The sequence below is a fragment of the Cavia porcellus genome, unplaced genomic scaffold (assembly GCF_034190915.1).
Source record: "Cavia porcellus strain 051 isolate PalLab524CR breed Dunkin Hartley unplaced genomic scaffold, mCavPor4.1 scaffold_19, whole genome shotgun sequence".
In the NCBI taxonomy this organism is placed as follows: domain Eukaryota; kingdom Metazoa; phylum Chordata; class Mammalia; order Rodentia; family Caviidae; genus Cavia; species Cavia porcellus.
Window position 1 is genome coordinate 66,047,978 of NW_026947502.1, and position 24,847 is coordinate 66,072,824.

Sequence of the window (24,847 nt, forward strand, 5' to 3'; positions counted from 1 at the left end):
AGTATAGATATACCTGTGGCGAAAATCAGCAATATTCTTACTTTTTCTGCGCCAGTCTTCTAGAGTGAATTATTTTCTCTGAGGTTAATCATCATTCTGAGTTTAAGACTCATAGTACATTTCTTATTGGCTCCTTTCTGCAGAAGCTTAAGATTTAGCTTACTTGGGGCTGGGGATTTAGCTCAGCGGCATAAGCGCCTGCCTTGCAAGTGTGTGGTCATGAGTTCAATCCCAGGTACCGATAAAAAAGAAAAAAAGACAAAATTAAAAAAAAAAAAGATTTAGCTTACTTAATTTGTTTTCCCTCACTCTCCCAATTTTCATAGTATTATTTATATTGATTTAGTTCTCAGTTTTACTAACAATGTAACTTTTAAATCATATACTAAAACTCTGATGTCAGGCTTGGGACATATTAAACCATTCCATTCCAGAGCCATTCAGTGCCTTGGCTCTGTTTTTGATCTTGAGATTGTCTTCTTGATTCTCCATGCCCTACTTCTACGAAGTAATGAATGATAGAATACTAGCTTTGCATTTATGAGGTCCTAGATTCAATCCCAGTCACTGCAAAAAAGAAAATAATTTTTTAAAAAATCTCTTAATTCATGTTCTGTCAAATTCTCTTGGGCTTTCTGAATAGACACTATGTATGGTTAACCATCCTCCTCCTGCCTTTCCTTCTACTTTTCTTCCCCTCTATTTAGTTCCTAACTTCTGGAGTGTTGAAATTTTCTTTTTATTTATTTACATTGACTATACATCATTGCTCTAAGGACTTGACTTACTCTATTTTGGTAACAACCAGTATCTTTCTCCAAAATATTTTTTCTCCTTATTCTCATAAAGTTCTTTTTATCTGTGACTTCTAATAGACTTATTTTAGAGACTTTCAGTTTCTCTTAATTTCTCTTTTCTACTTGGTATCTCTTTATCTGTCTGTTCTGTGTTGTGAGTAAACTCTTCATACTATCTTCCAGTTTCATGATTCTGTCTTCAGCTGTGTCTAGGATAGTCTTACTTACATAGATTTTTGTTTTTAATTTCAGTACCATATTTGTTAAATTTTTTTGTTCAAGTATTCTATACCTATAGGAGAATAAATACAAATGCTGCTGAACTTAAAATAGGGTACAACTCTTAAAAAAAGAAAAGAACCACTGGATGTTGAAAACATTTCAGGCAATAAATGTATTTAATACATCTATCCTTTTAAACACTAGAGCTTAGCATTGCCTACTCTAAAGGTATACTTTATTAGCTTCTAGTTGGGCAAAATCAGGTAACACAAATTCTGTTTTATAATAAAATACTGACTATCTTGTGTAATTTCTGAAATAGTATTCTAGAAGTGAAAAACGATTATATGGGTATACTTTCACACTATCATAGTCAACAAATCAAAATTATGCTAACTCCAGGACTATCTTTATTTATCTAGCAACTTATTTATTTATGTATTATAGCTACTTATTTATTCACTGTTGATGGACATGAATTATTTAGTTTGGGGCTCTTAAAAACAGTGGTACTATGAGCATTTCCAGTATAATAGTGGTTGTTGATCAAGGATGATATTAAAGCTGTCATAGAGATGTGTTCCAGAGCCCTGGGGTGTCTTGGCTCTGTTTCTATTCTTGAACTGTTTTCTTGATCCTTAAAACCTTAGTTCTACAAAGTAATTAACAGTTGGGAAAGAAGAGTAGAAAATGGAAGTGCCTGGTTTTAACCAGTGAGCTTCCGTCTCACTTGAAATACACTTATCCTGCCTTGCCACTTTCTGAAGCAGTTTTGAAAATCTTCCATGAATATCTTTAGTTGCCTGCTGCAGCTGCCTCAATGTCCTGAACTGATTCAAAATATTAACCTTTAATTGTCTGCCTGGCAAGTGCAAGATCCTTTGTTCAATTCACAGTCCAAAGGGAAAAAAAAGATTAATCTTTCATGGTCATTTGACTTCGGAGAAGAGTCAGAAGTCACACAGTGCCAGACCTGATCGATAAGGTAGATGAGGACATACTGTAATGTTTTTACAAGCTTTTTTTTAATTGGTTGGCACTTGGTAGCAGCATTCACGCATTTTTCTTTACACCTTATAAAGATACTCACAAAAGAGGTCTTTCAGAACTGCTTCAGAAAATGGCAAGAAGAGTGGAATAAGTGTGGTACAAGCAAGGATAAGTCTTTTGAGGGGGGTTAGTGGAAATATGTCTTTTTATTGTAATAACACTTTTAAACATTATATATTTTAATCACCCTTGGTATATAGGTTGTGTAAGAGTGTGGATCAGACACTTGGTTAGAGGAGGTTCCTTCAAATTTGAGAATGAAGACGAGGGATTGGGAGAGTAGCTCAACTGTGGAACACATCCCTAACATACATGCCCTGGATTCTACTACCAGCACCGCCCCCCCCCCCCCCGCAACACACACAAAATTTAGTCTGACACCAACGCTGATAGCAGTTCTAGATTTCTTCCAAGTAGAATTTTTGTTTTGTTTTGTTTTTGTCTTTGTTGTAAATATACAGAAAATCACTGTATGTTTCTCTGCTAGATTACTGTAGCTAGGAAAAAGATGTTTGTCCTGGATAAGAAGATAGAGACATGAGGAAGAACAACCATTATAGCCATTCAAAAGAGACTTTCAGGGGGCTGGGGATTTAGCTCAGTGGCATAAGCGCCTGCCTTGTAAGCAGGCAGTCGTGAGTTCAATCCCCGGTACTGATGAAAAAGACAAAAAAAAAAAAAGAGACTTTCAGCAAAACCCTGTATTTCTGGCTTCTCATTCCTAATCTCCACACGTTCTGCTTGTGTGTCCTGAACCTCTAGGGTTTTCAGGGAAGGAACTGCTCATATCTTTATGTTAGTTCCTGTCTACATCTATCCCAGACTACAGTTTCCTCTGTTCTTATTACCAATCAGCATACTATATACTTTTATATTGTTTTCTTCTATGAATTGTTTTAATTCTTTAATCTGCTATTGACCCTATTCCAAATGACTTCACTGTTGGGAGTTGATTTCCTGTTTGTATCCCTTTGGTGTCATTTAATAGGATTTCTGTCAAACTGGAATATGTAGCAAACATTAAAAGAAATAATTGAGACATTCAAATAATTCTTGCCATATGGCACCATTAGTTAAATCAGCTAAGTCATTTAGTAAACTTGTCATCAAATATCCCTTATTTGCTGGAAAAGACTCAATTTCTGGATTTACACCAGTGGTCAAGGCATATAAGGTGTATTAAAAAAAGAATTGCCATTTGGGGGGGGGGGGTTGTACTGTGGATCCAACTCACAACCTCATGCTTCCCAAACATGCGCTCATACTGCTGAGCTAAATCCCCAGTAGGTAATGTTTATTAAATCACTGATAAGAAATGTAAAAGTTAAGAAAATATAAAAGTTATTGGATAGAAAGTATGTGCTTAAGAATTTTGATGGAGTAATGGGGGAAATTTTAGACCAGGAGGTACAATAATGCTGCTTCTAAGTTTCCCTTCATTGTTAACTCCTCAGTGATGAGAATTTAGCCAACTGACCATTCTAGGCAGAAAATAATGTAAATGCAAGGGACCTGAAGGATGCAGCTTCACCTGTTAAAAAAAAAAAAAAAAAACATAACCAAGAGCAGTGAGACAAATAAAGGCATTTAGGAAATTAGGTCAGAAAAGCAGGGAAGATGGAGGTCAAGAAGGCGGGGAAGGAGTATGAATTTTATTTTATTTTTTTTAAAGAGATTAAGACAAAAGAGGACATAACAAAGCAGATCAGATCAGAACAATGCAAGTAACACAGCATTTTACTACAAGACAACCCATAATTAACAGTAACTACCATAGTGTCACTTTCTTTGAAATAGTTGAGCATAGCTTCATATATGATAGTATCAAGCATAACAAAACAGTATAAAACCATTCAAGAGAATGAAAGCATTACAGGGCTTTCAGAACCAAATAGCAGAGAATGAACAATGGCTGTTAACTCATTTTCCATAGAAAATTTGTTTATATTATCACACATAATAATATCCAATAAGATATAACAGGAATTTTATTCTAAACACACTGGGAAGCCTTTAAAGAATTTTAACAAGGGTAGTGACAGGATCAAATTACATTTTTAAAGCTTGTGTTTTGTTAGTAGACCTTCGGCATTCCAATGCATTGGATATTAGGGTTGAAGGGGGGAGAAATTAGGGATGAAGGATATGGAGAAATTAGGGATGAAGGATATGGAGAAATCAGAGGAAGGATATGGAGAAATCAAGTTTCAAGCTTGAATAATTGATACCAGATTGGTACTACTTTGCACATCACCACAGCAGAGTAGAAGTGTCCAGATACTACTGGATACTTGTACTCTGTTGTGATGTCCAATTTCTGGTCCAGATTTCTGCATGAATCACTTAGGTGACCCCAAATTTAGCTTCCAAAATTTCAGTATTTATGCTCATTTATTCCTTTGCAGCCAGGGTAGGTGAAACCAGACAAACTTACAGGCTTAGTGTTTATATTGTGCTGTCACCAGTTCTCTCCCGCTACTGATGCTTTTGTATTTATAACTAAATTTGTAGCAACTTCCTGAATAATATATATATATATATATATATATATATATATATATATATATCACTAGAATATTAACAGAATATTTCTGTTTCCCCTGCGGGTCCTCATTCTGTACTGTGGGAAATACATGACAGGACTTGGAGAACTATCCCAAAGATACAAATTGTCACAGTAATAACAGATCTCCTGCTAGAGTAACTTAGGTTATTCAACATGTTCTGTCCTGAGAATTGAATATCTACTGTCAAATTTTGCTCTAGAAAACCTTTTCATAAGTGATGTTAAGATATGAACATGTTTAAAAATGAAATTGTAGACAGAGTAAGACCCAAATGTACTGGCATAGCAGGCTTCCTACTCCCTTTAGTTATAAATTAAAGGAGAAATCAAAGAAGAGAACATTGGAAGTATTCCTAATAAAGAAAATAGCATATGAAGTCACAAAGATGTGAAATACTAAGTATATTTGAGGAACTCTCAGAAATTTAGTATTACTGCAGCAAAATGTCTGAGGAAAGTTCTAAGGTGTAAAGTTGGAAGGGATTTGTATACCGTGCCTCTAATTTAAAGTTTTACTCTGGAGGCCTAAGAGTCAGGGAAGTGACATGATCAATCCATGGTTCACAGTCAGTGCTGACTCTGCTAAGTATAGACTGAAATAGGAAGAACTGGAGCAGAAAACTAGTAAGAAATCTATTGCATGAATACGGATGGGAAGACTCCCAAAATTTACAAATTAAGTATACTTTGTAGGTGTAGTTTTAATGAAATACATACTAATTTCTATCTTATCTGTCCCTTTTTCTTACTGTGTTGTTCATGTAACTCCTTTCAGCTCCTAAACTAATCAGTCCTGTCACTAGACAGCTTTGAAATGTTTATTAAGAAAATAGCCCTGTTTTGACAGACAGGAGTTATAGCACCTGGCCTAAAAGCTGATTTTACAGTTCTTCTGGGGAATCTCTCCTGTAGGCAACATGAGGTCAACAGAGCCTTCTGCAAACATCCTCCATAAGCAAACAACCATTCTTTTTCTGTTATAGACTCCAGCCCTCAAAAAAGAACACCGTTTGTCACAACTAGTTTCCCCTCCCTCCTTACAATTGTATTCATAATACTAAAATATTTCATGAGATAGTCAAATTATAACAGCTTTAGTATTCATCTTTCAGTTTCAAACTTCTGCTGCTGATTATTTTGGCATGAAAATACCCCACTGAGTCCTCATGTTCATATAAGCTCCACTGGGAATACTGTATTTAACACAGAAACTCTGTTCTTCTTTGAAGGAGAGTTTCTTAAAAATTGAGAATCAGTTATCGTGGTGTTGATACTGGGTTGTTTTTAGGGAGTTTTGTGGCTATTTGTTCATTACTGTGATCATTCCATCGCCCAAATACCCCTGCTAAACATTTGTCATGTATCTTCTTTGTTCTTCCCCTTCCCCCCAAAGCTCAGAATTATCTCCCACGTATCTTATTCTTTGCTAGAATTACATCATGTAATTCCTGTTACCACAAGATTTTCCTTCATTTCTTCTAAACTACATGCTAATATGCTGAAAGGAACTATATTCTGAAACTTGTCACTTAATTCTTGTGTATTTTACTAATAAAACATTTAATTTTAAGAAAGTATCTGATCCAGAACTGTAGTTTTATTTTTCATTAATCATGGCCTTAAAGTTTGAAGATGTAGTAGACTCAAGTCAATATCTCTCTGAAGGGAGAAGAATTTTATTTAATACCCTTTTCTTTGAAATAATATTGTCTTTGTGTTGTGTTAGGATGGTGATTTATGTAATGAAATTCTGCAAATATGTCATTTAGAAACAGTGAACAAAAAAAAAAAAAAAGTAACAGTGAACAGTACCTATCAAATGTATAATCTGGGAGGAATGTCTCAGTGAGTCCTTCAGTAGTGTAATGAGTAAGAAAAAATTTTTTCGGGCCTAGGATTTAGCTCAGTGGCAGAGGCGCCTGCCTGCCAAGCGGTCATGAGTTTGATCCCCGGTAACAAAAAAAAAATTTTTTTTTCTTGATACATGTTGACATTCATCTTGGGAAGTGAGTACACATACATAATACAGCTTGTTTCTTTTTTAGTCCTCTTCCCCTTCCCACCTACTTCTCTCCCTTCACCTCTGAATTCCCTCTTCTCATTTTCATTTTTGTAGAGTCACTTGAGCATCTCTGGATAACATCATCATTATCATCATCATGCAGATTGCTTAGTTTCAGTTTGATTGCATGGTACTTGGCATGAATGACCTTTTTTTTTTTTTGAGGCAAAGGCTTGCTGTGTAATTCAGGTTGGTCCCGAAGTCACTATGTAGCCTAGGCTAACTTCAAACCACAGCAACCCTCGCATCTCAATCTTCCATGTGCTGGCATGTGCCACCATGCCCAGCTCCTCATTTTCATTCTTCTTATTATTCTTTGGGCATGTTTTTATAATGTTTATATTTATTGAGGTTATTAGGTTCCAGTGTGTAGTATATCTTAATTCTACTTTCTTCCCCTTCCCTCTCTCTTTTACCCTCAATCTTTTGGATCCCTTTCTATATGCAGATGATCTGTTCTATTGTTTTCTTCTACCCATCCTTTATTATTCTCTTTGCTTGTACTTTGTCTTACTGAAAAGAAAGATGTCAGTGGTGGTGAACCTAAAACACACATGCAGTGGGCTGTTTGTATCGTTGAAAAGTCTAAAAGGTTCATGATCATTGACATACAGTATTTAAGCTTGTGTGACCAGTTTATTTCACTCAGTGTTATATTTTCCAGATACACCCATTTTCCTACAAATGTCTTGACTTTATCTTTCTTTATACCCAAATAGCATTCTCTTATGTGTAGATTCTATGTTCTTATGTATAGATTCTATATTATTTTTATCCATTCATCTATTGATGAGTATATTGGCTGCTTCCATGATTTAACTATTATGAATTATGCAGCTATAAACATTGTTATGCATGTGTCACTGTGATATGGTGTTTTTAGCTCTTTAGGGAAGATACCTAGAAGGAGAACTGGAAAGGCAACAGAAGGAAAAATTGGACTTTGTTGCCTGGGACCATCATGCCTACTTGTAGAATGACCAACATTCTGGGGACTCTGGGTGTGTTTCTGAATTTGTGGTCTGCAGCAACAGCAATGTAGCGTTCTCTTTAAGCCATCTTGACTGTGAGAGGGCAGTATGTCCAAGAAGAGGTTTCTAATTCTGTGCTTCCTGACCATATGAGCCTACTAGAGATTGATCTTTTTGCTGTTGTCCATCGTCACATAAGTAGGAGAAGTAAGTTTTGGTGAACTCTGCAGAAACTGTGGCTCCATAGAATTAGATAAATAGTTACTTGCAGGAAAGGCACAGGTGCATGTGGCAGTGATAGGAAGCTTTGTTGATTCGTATTAGTTAGACAATAAGGAGTCTACATGTTATTAGAATATGGTGGTGGTGGTTCTGCTTCACTTGTTGCTATTGCTAGCATCCGAGTGGTAAACTGAGCAAGGTCTGCTGAGGATGAGTAGGGTGCTACAGGTGGTGATGGGGTGGGGGTGGTGGCCTTGGGTGTGGCTGGCTTGGAAGAAGAGCCTTGAACTGCTTCAGCTGTTCCAGGCTGCAGGCCCTCGGCACTAACTAATGGAAACTGGGTGGTTTTGTTGATGAGCTGTGGACCTGAAATGTTGCCCTGCTCTATGTTTGTGCATTTTTCCATCTGGGTGGATTTTGAAGACCACAGATGTTCCTTCAGATTCTTTTAAATGTTCTGGTTTCTTCTCCAGTATCATTCCATCTGACCATTTCTGTACTTTGACCTGAAGGAACTGTTTAACCAGATCTTATATATCCAGAGAAGTACTACCTTCTCTAAACAATATAAGTTGTTTAAAATAAGCTGCTGCAAAATCAGTGATGTTTGATGGATTGGTTTTGTTGTTGTTTTGGTACTGGAAATCAAACTTGCAACCTTGTGCTTGCCGGGCAGGCTTGTATGCTGCTGAGCTAAATCCCCAGCCCCAATGGATTGGTTTTGAGAATAGCTCTGCTAACTCCCTCAAGCAGTCTTGAGGCCATAGGATACAAGTCTGGACTTTGAAATAATCGTTTTGGCAGGATGTCTATAATCTCAACTTCTTCCCAGCTAAGATTTATAGAACTTCCTCACTGATCCCTTGTGACAGGTGTTTTGTTTTGTTTTGTTTATTTTTGTTTATTTGAGACAGAGTGTTTCAGTAAGCTATTTAGGCTATCCCTATCTTCTTGCCTCAGCCTCCCAAGAGCTGGGATTACAGGCATGTGCTACCACACCCAGATGTTGAGGATTTTTGCATATATGTTCATTAAAAGAAATTGGCCTGTAATTTTAAGTTTTTTGGGGGTCTTTGTCTGGTTTTGGGATCAGAGTAATAAGAATGAGTTTGGAAGCACTTTATCCCTTTCAGTTTCATTGAAGAATTTAAGGAGTATTGGTCATAAAACATCCTGAAGGGTTTTGTGGAATCCAGCCATAAATTCATCAGGTCTTGTACTTTTTGTAGTTGGTAGGTATTTTATTATTGTCTCAATTTCATTGCTTGTTATTGGGTTGTTCAGCATTTTGTGTCGTCTTGGATTAGCTTTGGTAATTTATATGGATCTAAGAATCTGTCCATTTCTTTAAGATTTTTCAAATATTTTGAAATGTAATTTTTTGTAATAGCTACTGTCTTCTAGATTTCAAGGATGTCTGTTGTGATTTTGCCTTTTTCATTTCTAATTGTTTTGATATGAATCTTCTCTGTCTTTCTCTTTGTAAGTTTGGCTAAGGGTTTATCTATTTTGTTTATTGGTTCAAAAAAACAGCTTTTTAATTTGTCGATTATATTTTTTTAGTCTTAATTTCATTGATTTCCACTCTAATCTTTATGGTTTTTCTCCTTAATTTCAGTTTCAGCCTGGATTATTACTGTTTCTCAAATATCTTAAGGTTCCCCATTAAGTTTTTATTTGAGCTTGTTTGTTTTCCTAATCTGAGCACTGGATATAGCCAACTTCCCTCTTAGGACTGTTTTTATTGTGTCAAATAGTTTCCAGTGTATTGTGTGAGCATTGTCATTAACTCAGAAATTGTTATTAACACATTCCTTTGGCTTGAACCACCAGTGATACATATATGACTGTTCAGTGAATGGCTGGAACCACTGGTCATATTTGCATGACTGTCCTATTGGGCAGCTTGCACAACTGATGATACAAATAAATAAATCTAATCACTTTTATAAGTCTTTCCCCTAATAAAATTAAGAAAAGGTCTATAAGTGAACTGAAACTACCTAGTTGTTTGAATTTTAATAATTACTTCCTAATATTAATATTACTTGGTACTAGTCATAGTAATTTTAAATTTTATTAAAATAAGCAACAAATTTATTTCATTAAATTAAAAGAAATTTGTTTATATTTGTGAATAATTTATCAGTAATTCTCTAAATTTCCACATAGAAATCCTTATAGGTACTCCATTGCTGTGGTATATAATATGCATTTATAACTACTATATCATAAATTAGCTGTATTATAACTTTTTCCTTAAGGAAATGTAATATGATGACATATGGTCTACTAAGTCAATGGCTTTCTCTGCGTTACTGTAATGAAAGACCTCCCTGAGAAGAGGTATAAGGTGTCTGATGGGCCAGTCATGAATGTATCACCAGTGATTCAAAGCTAGAAGGAATGATCAAAGTAAAATCAGAACTGCCTAGCAGTGAGATGTACTAATTATGATCCTATTGTGAATGTGTTAAGTTTCCAAGGCTTTTAAATTTTATGTGGTTTCCTGTGTGGTTAATTTGTTTTCACTGCACCATGGTCTGATATTAAACATAAAATGATTTTCTTTTACGCAGGGTTTGTAAACTAGTATATCATCTGTTTCAGAGAAAGTACTGTGTTCTGCAGAAAAGAATGCATAATCTGTGGTAGTAGGGTGGGTTTACTCTCTAGGTGCCTATTAAATTCTTGGGTTCAAGGCTATGGTTCAGCTCTGATACTTCTTTACTGATCTTTTTGCTTAATTGATTGCTTTGTGAAAGTGGGGTATGAAGACCCTTCAAGTATGATTATATTAGTATTTATTTGATCTTTTATGTGTGGCAGTATTTGTTTTATGAAGATAGGTGCTCCAGTATTTGGTGCATAAATACCTGTAAGCATTATCTCTTCTTGGATTATTCTTTTAACTATATAATATAATAGTGACTTCTTTGTCTCTTCTGATCAACACTGTCTATAGTTGAGTTTGCTACCCCTGCATGTTTTCAGGGTACTGGTGCTTGAAATAAAATACTGTTCTCTATCCTTTGATTTTTAGTCTATGCATATCTTTTTGGATTAGATGAATTTGTTGAATGCAACAGACTGTTGGATTCTATTTGTTGACTCAGTCTGCAAATCTTTGTCTTTTGACTGAAGAGTTAAGGCCATCCATTAGCATTGAGACATGTTCCTCAGAGATGATGTTTAATTATTGTTATTGTGCTGTTCCTGCGTTGGTAATTCATTTGTTTTTCTGTCATTTGTGTTGTTGTTTATCCACTGATTTTGCTAGGTGTTTTATTCCATCTGAATTTTTTGGCTTTATTCATCATTTCTGTGTACGATATTTTTTAGTATTCTCTGGAGTACTGCTTCAGTTCTTTTTCATGAAATGACCATATTTCTCCATATATTGTAAAGGAAAGATTTACTGGTGATGTTAATCGAGGTTGGAAGTTATTTGTCTTTAGGGCTTGAAATACTTCACTCGAAGGTCTTGTGGTCTTTAAAGTTTGTATTAAGAAGGCTACTGTAATTCTAATGAATTTATCTTTATATGTGATTTTTTTTATCTCTGACTGCTTTTAAAATTCTAGCTTTCTGTTGTATATCTAGCAATTTAGCTATGATATCTTGTTGAGCATTTCCCACCTTAGTTGTTGGGCATTATAGAGGCCTTGCTTATTTGTTTGTTGAGCTGTTTTCTCATGTTTAGGAAATCTTCTATTATGATTTCTGTAAACAAATTAGTAAGTATATCTGTGCTGTCTTCTAGGTTTACTCTGACTTCGGTTAGGTTAGTTCTTTTTTTTTTTTGTCTTTTTTGTTTTTATCGGTACCAGGGATCGAACTCACGACTGCCTGCTTGCAAGGCAGGCACTTATGCCGCTGAGCTAAATCCCCAGCCCCTAGGTTAGTTTTCTTAATGTTAGCTAATAATGGGTGATTATTTTCTTGCTCTTCTTTTTTGTGGCTTCCCTAAGCACTCATCATAATTTACCATTTTGTCCTCAATTTCAGATATTGTCTTCATATTGGTCATTTCTGCAATTTATGAATTCTATATCAGTTTTTTCTGATAGTTTTTAATTGACTCTGTATCTTTGGTTAACTTGTCATTCATGTTTTGAACAATTTTGGTGAACTTTTTCAGTTTTATCTGTTTTCCCCACTTCCACATTGGGCATGTTGAGTGATAGTTCCATAAAATTTTGGGACATGTGGTTTTTTTTTTTAGACAGAAATATTTATTGAGAGAAAGAAAGCTTCTGAGGGAGGCAGAGGGATCCCGAGTGGGTTGTCAAACGTGTAGTTTCTAGGGATTTTTATAAAGTAAAACCATGAGGTAAGGTGGGTCTAAAGTGGGGGAAACAGGGAACTCGCAAGGTAGACAGGCGTGAGGTGGGACAGAGCTATAGTCAACCAGTAAGTTTAATTGTCCAGATAAAACTGACCAAATCAGGGACAAATGGGGAAGCAAGTCACGTAGCAAGCAAGCATTCTTTATGGATCAGTGATTCTTCCCATAGAGGTTCACCAAATTTCTTCATCTCTTCTTTGAAAAAAATCATACAGTTCCACTACCATGTGTTTGCTTTCCTTTACATCAGTGCTCATTAGGTCTGCCTTGATAGAATAGAGGAACCTTAGAGGCCTTTTGTTGCCTCGTTTTCACATGTTCCTGTGTGTATATGTATTTATATTTCCCTTTGTAGCAGAGGATTGAGGTATAGTAGAGTGAGGAGAGATTGTAGTTGAAAAGAGAACCTGTAATTAGATTATATCTTTTGATGATGATTGTTGCTTTATTTGCCAAGAGATAGTGTTCATACTTTCAGCTATTTAATTATTTGATTTGGGCCCTGATGCTACTGTGTTGGGAGGAAGGAATTGCTGTTGGGATAACAGTATTGACAAATATGACTATATGTTGCTTATATATGTTATACACTGCTCTTACACTTATGCTCTTTGTCCATATCTCTTTTAATCTATAGTATTTTGTTATTAGTAGTCTAAGATATAGCAGGAGAAGAGAAAGAGATGGAGGGATTGGTCAAAGAGGTGTGCAAAATCAGTAGAGGGAGAGATAAGTAGGAGAAATAATAATAGGTAAAAAGAAAATTAGATAGGGAGTCAGGTTCTCCTGTATATCTCTTATATTTCAGACACAAGGTTAGTGTTGAGGATATAGAGAAGATGCTTGTGCTGGGCGCAGCATAGAGAGTGAAGGAGATATAATTCAGGGTTGAAGATAGCTATAACCTACTGATATATTTGTACATCTGTAAGGTGGAGAAGCAGCTGGAGATGACAAGGAGCTAGGTAAAATAAGGAAGAAGGGAAAGATGTAAGATAGAGAGACCAGAAAGTTAAGGGGTGGGGGTGACCGAGAAGAAACAGATAGGAAGAAAACGTGATAGAAATTTATAAAGTGAGACAAAGAAGTAAAAAATAAGCAAGAAACAGTGTTAAAATGCTGAAACTGGCAAAAAGAACAGGGAAAGAAAAGTGAAAGAAATTATTAATCAATGCAAAAAGGTGGAGGGGGGAGCAAAATGACAAAGATCAGTGGAGAGCCAGTTCGAACACTCTAAGAGCTCAGACATACATTTCCCATGTGTGCACTGTGCTGTGTAGCTTATGTGCCCACACAATTCCCTTCTTGCCTCAGTTGTGATCTGTTTACATGAAGCCATGTAAATTTTCCTTCTTTTCAATATTCCCCCTTCAACCAGAATCCAATGTGCATTGTAGTTACTTGTGCCTAGAATATATAAGCTGGCCTTATAGCAAATCCATAAAGTAAGATTGATTAGAATCAATAGCTTTCCCTCCTTTATGGTACTTGCAGTCCTAGAGTTGAGTAAGTTCAGCATTCTTTAGTTAGAGTATCACATTGGAATTTTTGTATAGAGTTTTAGTCTATCTAATCTTTCATTCATTGTTTACAGATCTAAAAATAGCTTTGAAATGTACTTCAGTACTATTATTATCCTTTTTTTTTTTTTTTTTTTTTTTTTTTTTTTTTTTTTTTGTCTTTTTGTCACAAGGTTTCACTATGCAGTTCAAGCTGGCCTTGAACTCACTTTGTAGCCCAGGCTGGCCTCAAACGCACAGCAGTCCTCCTACCTCAGCCTTCCAAGTGCTAGATTACAGCTGTGTACCACCATACCCTGCAGTATTGTGGTCACTGGAATTTATTTCTGTAAAGTGAAATTGATTTGAATTTTTTAGGTTATTGCCTAAAAAGCCATTTTTACATTTCTGCAATTACCAAATTAAACTACTAAGCCAGTAATTAGTCACCCTGTTTTGTATGATTGCCAGTGCTGTCTTACAGTAAGTATTCCATATAGCTCTTTGAACTTCACTGATTTCCTTAGTACTAATAGAGATACCGTTTGAATGGCATTTAGGATTTATATGGCATAGTCAGAAATTGACATAAACCACCTAGTAAACCAGATTTTCTTCTTAACCTGAAGTAGCCTATTCTGTTTTTTTAATGAAACTTTATTTTGAGATAGTCAACCTGGGTGTGCATATATATCACTGTGGTATGATGCTTTTAACTCTTTCAGAAAGATACCAAGGGAGCCGGGCATGGTGGTGCACACCTGTAATCCCAGAACTCGGGAGGTTGAGGCAGGAGGATCATTGTGAGTTTGAGACCAGCCTGGGCTACAAAGTGAGCCCAAGGCCAGCCTGGACTGCATAGAGAGACCCTGTCTCAAAAAGACCAAAACCAAAAACAGAAAGATACCAAGAAGGGGAAAACCTGGATCAAATGGAACCTCTACTTTTAGTGTTTTGAGGAATCTTCATACTGATTTCCATAGTGGTTGTACCACTTGACACTCCTACAAACAATACAGAAGGGATCTTTTGTTCTGCACAGCACTTGTTATTGATTTCTTGAGTATAGCTATTCTTTATGGAGTAAAACCTCAATGTTGTTTTCATTTGCATTTCTCAATGACCAGCAGTGTTGAACTGTTTTTTTAAAATTTTGCTGTTTGTGCTTCTTCATCTGAGAAGTATACATTCACTTCAAAGGTCCATTTTTTGGAGTGAGATTTTTAATTTGTGAGGTCTAATTTCTTTGAGTTTTTTTGTATATTCTAAATATCAGTCCTTTGTGTGAGGAGTAGCTGGTGAAAATTTTTCCCATTCTATGGGTTGTCTCTTCATTCTTTTGCTGGCTACTTTTGCTGTGCAAAAGCTTTTTAATATGATGGGGTGCCACACTCATAAGCGAAATAAATCAAACTCACATGTATAATACCGAATTGTTTTCCTAGTGTAAGAAATGGTAAGAATACATAAAAGTATGTGGTAAACTCACAATGATCCTCCTGCCTCATAAAGTATGTGATGCCCCATTATATTGCTTTGAAGCCTTATAATGTTTTCATTAATTGGAATGGTTCTATTCTGGGTTGTTTGATTTTATTGTCTGTGATGGTATGAACAGTTATTTTGAAGAAAACAAGGCAATATAATAATTAATGCTGATATAATATCATCTTATTTTGAAGTCCCAAAAAGCTCTTGTTCTTCTGTCTCCATCAGTTTATCATGTTGTATCTCACTGGATTTTATTATATGTGAATAGTATAAACAAAAATTTTTATAGACAAGGCGATAATATAGAAACTATTGTTTGTTTTCTGTTAGTTGGTTCTAAATACCCTGTAATACTTTCATTCTCTTGAATGGTTTTACACTGTCATGTTGTGTTTGATGCTATAATATATGAAGTTATACTCAAATATTTCAACGAAAGAGACAGGATGGTAGCTACCGTTATGTCTGTTTACATTGTTATGTTGTGGTGAAACACTATGTTGCTTAAATTGTTCTGTTCTGACCTGTGTTATTATGTTGTTATGTCCTCTTTTATCTTAATCTCCTTCTTTCTTTTAATTTTTTTAATAAAAAAATTTTTAAAAATATGCCAGTTGTTGATTGTATCATTTCCTGCACAATTAGAGTTTTGTTCATAAAGTCTTTGCCTATATTTATATCTTCAAGTTTTAATTACTCTGTATGTCAGCAGATTGCATGTTTCTTTTTGGATCTTCAATCCATTACAAATTTAGTTTAGCGCCTGGTGGAAGATACGGGTCCAGTTTTAATCTTCAGCATGTGCAGAGTTAGTTTTTCTAGCACCATTTATTAAAAAGGCAATCTTTCAGGTTGGGGATTGTGATGCCTCTGACCTTGTCTTTGTTGTCCAGAATTCCTTTTTTTTTAGGTGTCTTCTAGTTCTATATGAATTTTAGGAATTTTTCTCTAGTTTTGTGAGGTGTGCTGTTGGTATTTTGATCGAATACATTATATATTAAATCTGTATAGCAGATTTAGAAATATGGCCATTTTCAGTATATTAGTTCTGCCCAAGAACAAGGGGTATTTTTCCATTTTCTTATATCCTCTTCTCCTTTTTTCAGAGTATGTATTTCCTGTGTGTTTCGTTTTTCTTGACACTATTTGTGAGAGGTGTGATTTCCCTAATTTCTGTCTCAATGAGTTTGTTATTTGTGTACAAGAATGCTATCAATTTTTGAGTATTGAATTTGTATCCTGCTATGCTATCAAATTTGGTTATTAAGTCTACAAGTCTTTTGTTGGAGTTTCTAGGATATTCTATGTAGAGTATCTTGTCAGCCACTAATAATGATAATTTAACTTCATTTTTAATCCTCATTCCTTTTATTTCTTTCTCTTGTGTAATTCATCTGGCTAATGTTTCCAGAACTATATTGAACAGGAATGGTGATAGTGGGCATACTTGTCTTGTTCGTGATTGTACAGTGAAAATTCAGTTGTTGACCATTTAGTATAATGTTAGCTGTTGGTATGCTGTAGATGACTGTTATCAGATTGAGATTAAAAAACCTTGTATTCCAATTTTCTGTATAATTTTTATCATGAATGAGTGTTGGCCTTTGTCAAATAATTTTTCTGTGTCTCTTCATATAATCGTGTGTGTGTGTGTGTGTGTGTGTGTGTGTGTGTGTGTGTGTGTGTTTTCCTGGGCTCTGTTAAGGTATATTACATTTATTGATTATTGATTTGCATATGTTGAACCATTCCTGGATCCCTGGGGTGAATTTTACTTTGTTATGGTATGTAAACTTATTGATGATTTCCTGCATTCTGTTGCCAGAGTCTTATTGAAGATTTTTGTATCTAAGTTTATGTGGCTTGTAGTTGTCTTTTGATTTGATCCTTCTCTGGTTTTGGTATCCGGGTAATGCTTGCTCCCAGGAATGAGTTTGAGAGTAGTGGCATTAAGGTCATAAGTGGGCTGAGGATTTAGCTCAGTGGCATGAGCACGAGGTCTTGAGTTTGATCCCCAGTACCAAAAAAAAAAAGTTCTTCTCTGAAGTTCTTGTAAAATTCGGCAGTGAATCTATCAGGTCCAAGGTTTTTCTTTATTGGTGGTTTTTTAATGACATCTTCGATTTTATTGACTGATTTATTTGGAATTTTTATATCTTCTTGATTTAGCTTTGGTAATTCACATGTATCTAAGAATCTGTCCATTTCTTCTGCATTTTTCCATCTCATTAGACTACAGGTTCCCAAAGTAGGTATTCCGGATTTTTGCAGGATTCATTGTGATTTCACCCTTTTTTCACCCTAATCACACGGATTTGGGTCTTTGCTTTCCTTTGTTAAATAAGATTGGCTAAGGGTTTGTTTATTTAATCTTACAAAGATCCTACTCTTCAATGATTCTCTGTATTGTGTTCTTATTCTTAGTTGCATCAATTTTTGCTTTGATCTTTGTAATTTCCTCCCTCCTGTGTGCTTTGAGTTTAACTTGCTCTTCTTTTTCTAGAAGCTTGAGGTTAAACATTAGGTTATTTAAACTTATTCTTTTACTGATGTAGGCAATCAGTGCTACAAATTTTCCTCATAGGAGTGCTTTCATTGCCTCCTGTAAGTTCTGCTGTATTATATTGACATTATCATGTGAGTATAGAAAGCTGTCTTAATTTCTTGTGTAATTTTTTTCTGTGACCCATTGGTTGTTATTTAACTTTCATGTGTTTATAAAGTTTTTGTTGTTTCTTTTGCCATTGAGTTCTAATTTCATTGTACTGTGATCTGATAATATGCAAGAAGAGCTAGGGACATAGTTCATTGACACAGTACTTGCCTGGCAAGTGCAACGTCCTGAGTTTGATTCCTGGTACCAAAATAACTATCTATATATATATATATATATATATATATATATATATATATATATAATTTAGTTTGCATTTATTTAAGCAGGTTCTATTAGGCAGTATGTGGTCTGCTTTGTAGAACATCTCATGCTGCTGAGAAGAGTGTGTTCTGTTGTCAAGTAGAGAGTTCTATTGATATCTTTTAAGTCTGTTTTTCAAAGATTTGATATTTCTTTATTATTTTGTCTGTCTATATGTAATAGTGGGGTACTGAGGTTCCCTCTTTACAATTGTATTATTGCTTATTTTGATTTTTCTTATCCATTAATGTTCGTTTTATATAGTTGGGTAATTAGGTGCATATATATTTATGGTTGTTATATTTTCCTCTTGGATTTCTTCTTTAACAAATAACAAATTTGTCGTTTGTGATGAGTCCTGCCTGCAAATCTCAGAGAGGCTGATTTGCTGTTGTTTTCTCCTCCAGCATCTTCCCAGTTTCTTTTCTTCCCATTGTGTATGTTGTCTCTTTACTCTGTTGATTTGCAATGGCTTGACTCTGCAATAGCTTTTAATTTGATATAATTCTATTTATCTATTTTCAGTGTTATTTCTTCTAGTATTGGGGTTCTCTTTAGAAAGTCCTAGTCTACACCTATATCTTCAGGAATTTTACCTATTTTATCTTCCAGCATTTTAATCCTTCTGTTTTAATACTTAGATCTTTGATCCACTTTGATTTTAGTTTAGTGTATGTAAAAGATACGAGTTTAGCTTCAGTCTTCTGCAAGTGTATAGCCCTGTCGTGGTGAACCTTTTAAAGCTTTTGATGATAAAAAAAAAAAAAAAACAGCCAGCAGCAACATTCATGCCATAGGTTTACTATTATTGTTATATCCTGTTTCTCAACAGTATTTGTCAAAGATACTCTCTTCACTATAGCAGATGGCTTTGGGCCCCTTTGTTAGAGACCAATAGCCTAGTATGCCTGGGATTGTTTCTCCATTCTCTATTCGGTTTCATTGACTCACATGTCTGTTTTTATGCCAGTACCATGATGTTTTTTTTTGTTTTGTTTTTGTTTGTTTTTTTTTTCTTTTTTTTTAATTTTATTTAAGGAGAAAAGAAAAAAAAGCAGAGAAAGGGTACAAGTTATACAGATTTGCAGAAAAAAAATGAACAGTAGGAAATCACTAGTTAATGGATTACATATTGTCATCTTAGAAATAATTGTTCAAGTCACAAAATTAAAGCTTGTAAAGTGGACATTCCATCAGTGATACTGCAAACAGTTCTGTTCAATGATCCAATAAAACTCTGTGATATCATTTTCTATCTTATACACTTAAATATACATGCAGTTATATAGTTTAGAGCACTTTCTTTTCCTCTCTTTTGTACAATGACTATTACACATTTTGGGTTTCATTGCTCCCACGGTTCTTATTACTTTTTTGGAAGAGAGTAAAACCAAATGTGACATAACAGAACAGAATCGGTCAAGTCAAAAGGGTGGACATAATAGATACTGTGAAAACATAATACAAGGTGATCAACAATGGTTTACCATAATGCCTCCCGCTATCTCTAATAGAATTGCCTATATCGTTAGTTATAATACAATTGAACAAAACAGTAAAGAATAAAACCGACAAAACTAAAACATTGGAGACATTGTAGGTCTTCAAAAGTCAACGAGAATGGGCGTTATAATGAATCTCATTATCTTCACAGCTGATGCCTAAATTTTCGAACCTGATACTATCCAGCAAAACAGAATAGGGGAACATCAGTTAAAAACCAGATGGTGAGAGTAATACAGGGCTTTAAATCAAAGTACCATGATGTTTTTATCTCTGTAGCTTAATTTAAAATCTGGGATAGTGATGCTTCCTGCTTTGCTCTTGTTGCCCAACATGTGCTTTTGCTGCTTTGTGTCTCCCCCTCTTCTGTACAAATTTTTAGGATTGTTTTCTATAGTTTTGTGATGAGAATGCTATTGGTATTTTTGACTGGAAGTACATTAGATGTATAGTATGTATCAGTTTTGGTAATATGTCCATTTTCACAATATTGGTTCTACTCCCTTGTCAGATACTTGATTTGCAGATATCTTCTCTACCTTTTCATCCTCTTGGAAAAACTTACAACTGTGACTTTTTTAAACTAATAGATTTGTAGGGCCATGGATATAGCCCAATGCAACAATGCCTGCTTAGCAAGCACAAAGTTCTGAGTGTGATTCCCAGTGCAGAGAGAGAGAGAGAGAGAGAGAGAGAGAGAGAGAGATTTGTATTGTGTTCACACCAAAATTGAGTAAAAAAGTACTAAGAATTTCCGTATACCTCCTTTCACATATGCTCCCAATATCAGCTGGTATCAGCATCTATCAGAATGATGTGTGTGTGCCAATGAATGAACCTACATTGAACCTATGTGGCTCATTCTTAGTAGCATAGACTCTGTAGGTTTTGACAAATACATGATAAATTGCCTCTATCATGTGAGTAGTTTTACTGCCCTAAAAATTTTCTGTGCTCTGCTTACTCATCCCTCCAAACTCCTGACAACCACTGTTCTTTACTATATTCACATCATTTCCTTTTCCTGAGTGTTTTACAGTTTAAATCTTGCAATATGTAGCCTTTTCAGGTTGGCTTTTTAAAATAATGTATGCATTTAAGGTTCCTTCATTTCTCCTTGTGACATAATCATTTCTTTTTATAAGTTAGTTATTCTACTAATTTTTTATGTTAGTTTACAAAGAATAAAACTAAATAAAATAAAACAATAAAAACAATCAGAACAGAATAATGAGAGATACAGGACTTCAAAACAAGATAATAGGAAATTAACAATGGCTTCCATAATGCCTCTTTTTATCTTTAAAATAACTGCCCATACCATCAGACCTAATAAAATCAAACAGAGTAAAACCAATAAAAGCAAAATTATGAAAATGAATAGGATTTCAAAACAAGGAAATAGAAAATCAACAATGGCTACCATAATATATCTTGTTATCATCACAATAGTTGCCTATACCATCAAATATAATAAAATCAAACAGAATAAGCCAGAATAAAGCCACACCAAACACAACAATGAAAACAGTACAGGAATTCAAAGCAAAATAATAGGGTATTGACATTGGCTACCACCTTCCCTTTTTAGACACTTATCCCCCTCACTTTCACAATATGTATTGCACATTTTGGATTCCACTAACTCCTTAATTTTTTATGGTGGTGAGATAACATGATGTTCACCCATGTGAGTATGAACAATTTCACCCATGAGCATGATCTCTAGTTGTATCCATTCACCTACAAGAACCTCAAGATTATCTTTACTTTATAGATAAGTAGCATTTCATTGTCTAAAAATACCATCTCTTTCTTGTCTATTCTCTGGTTGATGAGCAGGCTCCCCTGCTTTTTTTCTGGTTTCCCGTCATATGGAACATTGTTTTCCCTCCTTTGACTTTTAGTCTGTGTATTTCCTTTTGAGTTAAATGTGTTTCTTGCATACAGTATATTGATAGATCTTGTTTCTTGATCCACTCTCCCTGTGTTTCTTTTTATTGGTGAATTGAAGCCATCTACATTAATAATTACAGCCAGCATTTATTGGCTTGTCTTCTGCCATGCTGTCCTCCTGCTGTTGGCCACCCACTTTTTCCCTTTGTGTAATTGCCTGCCCTGCTTAGTGATTCCCCCTCTGCTGCTGTTCCTGGAACTGTGGTCATTTTTGTCTCTCTCTGAGGCAGGAGGATCCTATCTTTGTATGGTTGGTTTTGTGGTCATGAATTCCTTCAGTAGTTCTTTATCATGAAAGTATCTTATTGCTTCATTAACTTTTAAAGACAGTTTTTCAGGGTACAACAATCTGAGTTGAAAGTTGTTTTCTTTCAAGACTTGAAAGACTTCAAGCTTCTCTTGACGTGGGTTTTGTTGGGAAGTCTACCATGATTCTGATGGGTTTTCCTTTATAGGAAATCTATTTCTCTTTTTTTAACAGCCTTTAATAGTCTGTTCTTGTGCTGAATTTCTGGGATCTTGATTAGTATTTGTGTGGGTGCATATTTATTTTGGTTATGGCTAGTTGGATTTCTATATGCCTCACTTACCTTATGTCAGGTCCTTTTCCCATGTTTGGGAAGTTTTCTGCTATTAGTGCTTAGTCTTTTTATGTCATTTGTTTTGACCCCTGCATTTTTGCTGACACTTGTCATATTTAAAATTATTTTACTCTGCCTGGTCTTGCAGCAGTTGAATTGTTACTCCCTGGTTCCTCATTATTTTTAAGAGATCTTTCATTTCACAATCACTAGCTGCAATCCTGTCTTCAAGGTCTGAAAGTCTGTCTTAAGTTTCTTTCAACTGGTTTTGCTAGATTTTAGTGCAGTTTGTGATTTCCTGAGTATCTCTTTGAATCTGTTTCATGCATTGTAATTCCTTCCTCTATTGTTCATTCAGGGTTTCTGACATTTTCCTATGCTCCTCTTTTTTAAATCTTGTCTTCTTTAGATGTGCTCAGCAATTGTTTCATTATGTTTGTGATTTCTTCTTTTACCTGGGATATTATTTCTGATCTGATTTCTTTTTTATTTTAAAGAATGCAATGTTTTTATTCACCAGTAAACTAAGTGTCCATTTCCAGCAGACTGGAAATACCAAGAGAATGCTTCTGGTATCTATTATACTTTCTCTGTCAGCGGAGCTAACTGGCTACAGACAGAATGGTATGTTGGAAAACCAAATTAGCCCAATGAGGAAGATACTAGTAACATACAATAGTTCAGCTGAATTGAAGGTGGGTATGATTAAGTTTATGTCATCAATAAGCTTTCAAAAATGGGAAAAACAATATGTGTCCATTACATAAGATCAATAGAGGCATTCTAAGGTGAGATGAAATATTTAGTTGAGAGGAAAAAGATCTGGAAGCCCTATATACAGTATTACTAAGTAGTATCAGTTTCTGTGTTTAAAATCATTTAAAATTTAAATGCTGTTAAAAAAAAAAAAAACCTTTAGCTTACATTAGTAAAATTCTGAAACTTGTTTTGAAATTGTGTTTCTTTTGAGGTCCTGGGGATTGAACTGTAGGCCTCATGAATGTTAGGCAAGCAGTCCACCACTGAGCTACACCTATAATATTAAAATATTTTGTCATTTTCCTGTTACTTTGTGCTCCTATCTGCCAAAATAATCAGAATGTGACATTGGACAACTGGTTTATCTGTTACCAGTTGATGTTACAGAAATAATATTTTGTCATTTTCCTGTATCTTTAAGAAGTAAATGTGTACTTTATTATTTTTAAGCACACTGTTTTTTACTTTAAAAAACACATTTATCAAAAGATTCTACATTTCTCATCTTTTTATGCTTAACCATGTATCTCTTATCCCCTGGGTTGCCATGTTAAATTTTGTCAAAAAATACCATGCTGGATGTTTAATATCCATGCTTATTTTTTAGAAGTATTTCTATTGATGAATTACTAATTTTAATTTTGTAAGTTTTATTATATTAAACAATGTGTACTTAACAGGAAAAATATCAATAAAATTAAGTTGATTTTTAATATCCTGGAGTGTTTATAATAAACAGAAATTTTAACATCAAGTTTTTTGTTTACAAAATCTAAAAAATAAATTTCTATATGAATTTAAATAAAAATACAAATAAGGGGCCGGACATTTAGCTCAGCTGCATAAGCGCCTGCCTTGCAAATGTGTGGTCATGAGTTCGATCCCTGGTACCAATAAAAAAGAAAAAGACAAAAAAAATACAAATAAAACTACAACAAAAAGTATCTTTGCTTCAATCTACTTGTAAAACAGTCTTGACACATGAAAACAGCATGTTCCATGCACACGTGTCACTTACACTGATGTGTTTGCTTTCTTTTCTTTTTTGGTTAGAGCATATTTGACACCTTGCTGGTCCTGTTTTGTCAGGAGGTTCTTATTGTATTATGCAATGTACACTTAACAAGAACATAAAATATCAATAAAATGAAGTATTATTTTAGTATATTGCATGTATAGAATAAACATCAACATTTTCAATATCAACTGTTTAGAAAACCTAAGCAAAAATATGAGAAATAAATTCCTTTTTTTTTTTTTTTAAATGGTATCACAAATCCAACTCGTGACCTCACGGAGCTATATTCCTGGCCCAAGAAATAAATTTCTATGTGTACTACAATGAAAATACAAAAGTCTACTACAGAAATAATCCTTGCTTCAATGGTCATATCCAACGCAGTCTTCACATATGTGAAAACTGAATGTTCCATATACTAACATTACTTGTACTGATAATATGTATATCTTATTTTCCTATCTTTTTTTTGTAGGGCACAATTGACATCTTTTGCTTTTCCTCTTGTCATAGTAGGTCTTTATGTTGTACCTGCCTCTTCACCTATCAAATCACCAATGTGCTGCTGAATATTTTTGCTTAGCTTCTTGGGCAAAACATTTTGTTGTTCTTGCATTGTATAAGTCCCAGTTTCATTTGTCTAAGAAAATCTCTCCATGGTATTTGAGACTTCTTTTTATAAACTAGGAAAGTTTATAAAACTTACATAAATATGAAATATAATAAATATAAATAATAAAATAAATAATAAATATAAAACTTTTATATTCTATTTTATACCATACATGTTTAAGATAGAATAAAATATAACCATTGGCCAATGTTTTGTGTTTCAAGTGACCTCATCATTGCTGCATAATCTGTCAACAACATCTACTCCATCTT

General features: G+C 34.6%; 1 protein-coding gene and 1 pseudogene across 10 annotated transcripts in view; one reads left to right on the forward strand and one right to left on the reverse strand.

The window, feature by feature from the left end:
* The window catches only part of Erc1 (ELKS/RAB6-interacting/CAST family member 1), a 521,572-nt gene that overhangs the window by 388,067 nt on the left and 108,658 nt on the right, over positions 1-24,847 (forward strand). The window lies entirely within an intron of this gene.
* LOC106026191 (calcium-binding tyrosine phosphorylation-regulated protein-like) lies at positions 7,663-8,522 on the reverse strand (annotated as a pseudogene).